This window comes from Solanum stenotomum, chromosome 10, assembly GCF_019186545.1.
Source record: "Solanum stenotomum isolate F172 chromosome 10, ASM1918654v1, whole genome shotgun sequence".
In the NCBI taxonomy this organism is placed as follows: domain Eukaryota; kingdom Viridiplantae; phylum Streptophyta; class Magnoliopsida; order Solanales; family Solanaceae; genus Solanum; species Solanum stenotomum.
The window spans coordinates 34,868,444-34,875,739 of NC_064291.1; positions in this window are offsets into that span (position 1 = coordinate 34,868,444).

Below are 7,296 nucleotides of genomic sequence, written 5' to 3' on the forward strand. Positions count from 1 at the left end.
GAAGTTTAGATGATACTCACAAACATGTAACCTGGTCTCGTAGCTGATCAAAGTATCTGAAGTTAATAGTTGAACAACTGTAAAAGCTGTTTTCTCTGACACGGTTGGTGAGCACTAGCAACGAGGAAAATTTACTCAACCAATCATAGAGCACTAGGTTGTTTTAGTTCAAAGGTAATATATCTCCCTAAATGTGAAACAACCTAGTCAAGCAAGTAAAAGCATTTAAAAAGCAAATTCTTGTCTTTGAAGAACTCAAGCTTTCAAAAACAGCAAGGAACCTGATAGAGTTATCAAAAATGTTTTAAGTTATTCTTTTGAAAGTTGTGTAATGAGTCTTAACATTGTAAGATCTAATCCTAAGAGATAAAAGATCTTAGATCATGTCCTCAATCATTTTGTGTAGATGATGAACATAGCTAGAGCTAGTTGTGTGATGTATTGTTGAAGTCTATGTTGACTAGAGCTAGCTAACATAGTGGGCAATACAGGTATTACTTTGGCTCTTCTTATAATAGAGTTATTACAGGATTGTGAGATCAAGAGTTTGATCTCTGTATGTGCACTTGGAGTCTGTATTCACTTGTTGCTTGAAAATAGTGAAAACAATTGAAAAATCTTGTGAGACAGGTCGTGACTTTTCTCCCTTAAGCAAGCTAAGGAGGTTTTCACGTAAGACTCTTCCATCGCATTCCTAAGATAATATCAACCCGGTCCCTTAAAGCACGGTGGACTAGTACATCTTATCATAATCCATAGTAAAAATAAATATAGTTATAATTAAAACACTCTCATTCTCTCTCGACATGCAAATTAAAAAGGACCTAAACCCTTCCCAATATGGTTGCTCCGGTCACTGGCCAGCTCCTTCAACAATTGGTCAGATCCTCTATGGACTATAATTTTTATTAAACAATTCAAAATTCTAAATTTCAAAAAAATTGAAAAAATATGTTAAAAGATAAAATTATGAAAAGGCATAAGTAATATTTAGAAATTACATCAAAGTAAATACTTTTATGTAGGGGTGTACATGGTCGGGTTGGTTCGGGTTTTTCAAATATCAAACCAAACCATTTGTGTCGGATTTTTAAATCTATAAACCAAACCAAACCAATAAAACTCGGGTTTTTCAACTTCGGGTTTTTTCGGGTTTTTCGGATTTTCGGATTTTTTCCGGAAAAGTATTCATACAAACATATAATTTACTTGTACTTCAAATATTTCTTTAGTCCTACCAAAATACAACTATCTAAGGTGTTTCTTAAGAAAATAACACAAAATATTATATGAGTAATGATACTAAAATATCCAACAAAAAATAATAATAATGAAATCGCGTAAAACAAATATTGCAAATTAACAAGTCATAATGAAAATGATCATAGTTTAAAAGCACTAAATCATGATAAAATAAGTTTAATAAGTATTAGTTACATGACTAAATATTAAAAGAAATTAAAATTAGATTATGTATTTGAATAAACCAATGTAAAAACCATAGATCAAATATTCAATATTATTGTCATTCTTAGTGTTGAATTGATTATTATTATTTTTCTTTAGTATTAATTTAATTTTGATTTAAGCTTTATTATAATTATCAATATCTGTGGATTATAATCTTTATTGAACCATTTAGAATTATAAGTTTCAAACTTGAAATAATAATATATTAAAAGATAAAAACTATGAAAAAGTATAAGAAATATTTAAAAATTATATCAAAGTAAATATTTTTATGTATAAAATAAAATTTTGAAATTATATATATAATATCGGGTTGGTTTGGTCTCGGGTTGTTTTTTTTAGTTAAAACCAAACCAACCCAAATATAGTCGGTTTATTTTTCCAATACCAAACCAAATCAAACCAACCACTAGTCGGATTTTTTTTCTCGGTTTGCGGTTTGGTTCAGTTTTCGGTTCGATTTTGTATACTTTTATGTATAAAATAAATTCTAAAAATTATATATATAAAGTCGGATTGGTTTGGTTTTGGGTTGACTTTTTTTAGTTAAAACCAAACCAACTCAAGTATAGTCGGATTTATTTTCCAATATCAAACCAAATCATTAATCGAGTCTTTTTTTGTTTGACTCGATTTGCGGTTTGAATCAATTTTCGGTTCGGTTTTGTACACCCCTAGCTAAAAGTACTTATCTGAAATATCATCATATATTATTATAAGTGGAAATGTTTGATGTTCAAAGTAGATTACGAAAATATCCTTTGTTAACTTTTTCTATTAAAAAATATCCTATACTATCTTTTAAAATCAAATCAATAATGATAATTAAATGACATTCATCTTTTTTTCTTAAATTCTTGACATTTTTCTTTAAAAAATCTTAAATTTTCCCGACCTACTTCCGTTCATTTGCATTCACAAAATGCAATTAACAAAGTAAACACCTTTATGGCATTTTTCTTTAAGAGATCAGGCTCTTCATTATTATTATTTTAAACTCAAACTTTTGACCTTCCAATCCAATATATTACTACATATACTTATAACTTCTAAAATTATAATTTTACTTTTTAGTAAATTCTAATTTTAAAGCGGTTGATTTTCTTTCGTAGACTATATCAGATATTATTTCATTTGTAATAAAGAAATTTGTTTGTTTTATTGATTCTTGTAATTTCTCGTAATTCTTCAATTGACTTATCAGAGTTTCAATTAAGATTCTTTTCGAAATTGTGAAATTTTTTTCTTTTGTTAATGGTAAAGTATGTTTGCTTCATCACGTATGGAATTGATTTGCATTGCAGTTGCTGGTGTTGCATTGAATTGTGTATTATTTGTTACATAAAGAATAATTTTTATTTCTATTTTTTTATAAGATATAAATAATCTTAATTATTATTTTGAGAAAAAATATGTTACACCTTTTATTACAGTGTGCCAATAAAGCCATACGTAGAAGTAACTCAATAAATTTTTGTATGTATCATTATAATTTTGTCTTTTGTCATAACTGTTATAATTTTTATTTATTTTTGTACCATTTGTTAGTAAGGAATATATATCTCGGTTGAAAGCAAACGTACTTGGCAGATCTAGATGTTAAAAACTAAATTTTGATGTAATTTATATTGTTTAAATTGAAATTTGTAAGCTAATTGTATATGTCAAAGAACTGAAAGTAAACTCATTATTTCATTTCTTCCATGTTCAAAAGTGGATTAGAATGATGAATTGAGATACGATTATTTCTTATGCAAAATTTTGATTTCATTGAAATAGTGTAATGACCCGAAAGGTCATTTTGGTAATTTTTCGTGGAAATGACTATTTTGCCCTTTCGGTAGTTGCCCCGAGTCCCATGTTTTGTGGTTGTAAAGTTAGTTTGAGGAAAAGTTGGTAAAAAGTTGAGTTTTTGAGAAGTTGAGTTTTTATGAGTTAAAGTTGGTTAAAAAGTGCTTTTTCGAGTTATTTGGAGTTTCGGAACTCGGATCGGATTTCCGTCGATTCCGGCAGTTTTAGAAAAATGTCGAAACGGGTCTGTGTGAAGTTACGGAGTTGAATTTGGAGTTGAAACGAAGAATTGAGGTCCTAAGTTGCTAAAGTTGTGAAATTGTGATAAAGAGTTGACTTTGGTCAACATATGAGGTTCCGAGGCTCAGATTGAAATTCCGAGAGTACCGTTGGTTTCGGGAGGCGATTCTAAGTCTAGAATGAGTCTTGGTTGAATTTTTAGACGCTCCGTTTGAGTTTCGAATTTTTTTGGCGTTAAACTAGTTTCTTGGCATCTTATTGATTTTCGGGTCAAGGAGTCTTCGAATTCAAATTATGACGGTTCCATTGAGTCCGGAACGTCAAATTTAGTGGGGGTACATATTTAGTTTGTGTGCACGAGATTTCGAACGAATCTCGAGGGTCCAACGGGGACTTAAACTTTGGTGTTATAATTGTGTTTCAACTGCTGTGTATTTTAGCTGTAACAGCAGTTTCCTTGCCTTTTTTTTAAAAGCCAAAATCAGTAGCTAAATTCCCCCAACTTGAAAAATACCCATTTCTCATTTTTAGACTTTGAGAGCTCGAAAATAGGTGATTTCAAGTGGGTTTTCGCGAGGAATTCATTGGGTAAGTTATTTCCAACTTATATCTTTGATTTCCATCGATTATTTATGGATTTTAACATCAAAATTTTAGATCTCAACTGAAAAATTTGGGGGTTTTTGCCTAATCCGAATTTAATAAAAAATTTGAGTTTGTGAACTCATTTAAACTCCTTTTTCGAAACGGTTTTCACTATTGGATTCTATATTTCTTGGGGAACATTTTTCACTAAAAATTTCCAGATTTCGAGAATATTTTTCAGAACAAGATTTTTTTGACCATTTTACCCTTTTCTCCAAATTTCACAATATTGGTGTTGTTAGATTCGTATTGATTGTGAGATCCCATTTATGAATAAATTGTGGTGATTTGGAGCGTGCTCGGAAGGGTAAAACTCAAATTTGAGTTACTAGTTGAAGTGTTTTGAGGCAAGTGACTTCTAAACTTTGTTAAACTCTTAGACTACACATGACTACTTTCCTAATTGTGTTGGGGAGTAATGGGGATTGAGGATGGGTTTTATTTGTTGATTGAAATTGTTGTAAATGAAAGATGGAGAATAAAACGAGCTAAGTGTGTTATATGTGACTTGAATTTGTTGAATAAGTCATGTGATAACTGATATTGAGGGGATAGAAGAGCATGAGTAGGCTATGATTGATACAGACATTGATGTTGAGACAGATGATGTGTAATACTATGATGTGGTCGTGATATGGTTGTGATTGAGACAGATGATGTGTAATACTATGATGTGGTCGTGATATGGTTGTGATTGAGACAGATGATGTGTAATACTATGATGTGGTCGTGATATGGTTGTGATTGAGACAGATGATGTGTAATACTATGATGTGGTCGTGATATGGTTGTGATTGAGACAGATGATGTGTAATACTATGATGTGGTCGTGATATGGTTGTGATTGAGACAGATGATGTGTAATACTATGATGTGATCGTGATATGATTGTGATTGATGACATGTGCATATTCATTATTCATCCCATGTGTGAACTATCTGTTGCATGAGTTCTGAGACACTGATATGAGGATGGATGGATATGAGACACAGTTGAGACTAGCTCCGGCTAGAGATATATGAGATGGACTAGCTCCGGCTAGCGATTTGGATGCCGATGGGATCTGGTTCCGGCGGTGATACATGGTCCATGTGTGGCCCCCATGGGTTCTGATTTGAGTATTCAGCGCGGACTGATTACGTCAACAGATGTGTATCGTAGGACAGACATGCATCACGACTACATGACATCATTATTGCATTTGCATCGCATTTGACTTCATCTTTGTCTGTGGTGTGTGGATTTTACCTATTTGCCCCTCTTCATGTGATATATGATCTATTTGCTCTTACATGAGGATATGAGGTTGATGTTGAGACACTGTTGGATATATCTGTTGATTATGAATTGTGTAGTATAGGTTGTTGGTTCGCTGTTAGAATGAAGTTTCGGTGGTTCGGTTGGGATTGAAAGGAGTTGTTTGTAGCTGCTAGTTTAGCTTAGTTTAGTGTTACTTGCGAGTACCTGTTGCTTTTGGTACTCACCCTTGCTTCTACACAGTTGTGTAGGTTGACAGCTCTATCAGATCCGGCTTATTACTCATCTTCAGATTAGAGCTTCCAGACTTACTTGAGAGGTAGCGGTTCATTCCAGACGTGCCCTCAAGTTATCTATATTTACTGTTCTGTTCTATTCTAGAACTTTACTATGAGACTTGTATATTTTATTCAGATTCCGTATTAGAAGTTTGTACATGTGACAATCAATTCTGGGGTTATGTTGAGTTTATTTAAAGACTTCCGCTTATCTTTCTATCTTATTCTTGTTTTGTTAATTCCGCATCGTCGGGTTTTTGGGTGTTAGGCTTACGTGTCCGGTGGGGTTTGGGCACGTGCCATCACATCCGGTTTTGGGGTGTGACAAATAGCTTTTTTAGTTAAATATTAATTAAATTTTTGATTAAATATTATATAGAATATAACATAGTCTGATAAAAATAAAATAATGATAAGAATTGGATTGAAAGGTCCGTACATTGCTCCTTAACATGGGTGACATTCAATCCAAATAAAGAAGATATTTTTTTTTTCTATTTGATCATTTTTTGTTATGTCAACACATTGTGTCAATTTATTTATACAATTTAATAGTATCGAAAAGAAGTCTGAATCAACTATAATAAGTGAATATATACTTTATTTGTAGCTTCTATTTTATAAAAATGAAATTTGTGATTTAACTATTATGTCAAATAATTGAAAGTAATATATTGAATCTTCATTGCATTTCTTTCCCTTGCAAAAATTAATCAGAATAGAAACAACATTTTCATAAGTTAATTGTAATATAAAAAGGAGATTAGTTTGATTATTGATTTTTGTGTGGTATAAATTATTTTCACGTTTTAATTGAATGTGTTCGTAATCGATTTATCAGTAAAGTATGGGATCTATAACATGACATGATAAAAGGAAAGCAATAAACCAAACTCAATCTAGAAAGATAATCATCATTTTTATTATAGGATGTTAAGATTATTATATTTGATTAGGTATGTTTGAAATTTTTCCAAAAAAAATGTATCAATTATGCCAATTCTTCCCGTTCTCACTTGCAATTTTCAGTTATGCATTTAGTGTGATACAATAAACAAAGATATTTATGTGCAAAAGAATAGTTACATATTATGTATTAACTTCTTTTCATAAAATTAAAGCCTTTTAATTATTTTGAAGTAATTTTATTGGGAAAATTACGCATATAAGCAAACATATATTAGTTAATTAGTTAACATAGATATAGTTTATCTTAATCACAATTTGCTACCTACTTTTAGCTATAATTACGCGGCTCAGCTTTTTAGTTTTATATATTTCGCATGATTGTATAGTTCGGAATTTGTATGATATAATTTGTATAATTTTTGTATAATTCAGAATTTGTATAATATAATATGTATAACTGTTTACACTTCTGATGTTTGTAATTGTATAAATTTGTTGTTTCAAGTTTATACAAAAATAACTGAATTATATAAATGTACCCGCGAATTATATAAACCTGCGAATTATACAAATCCGTGAATTATACAAATGAGGCAACTTAAACTGTAACTACAACCCGTAAATATACAAACTATAGTTATGGAGCATCATTAAGTTTATTATTCTGGCTATTCACGAAAGTTCCCCTGTTATATTTATGACTTG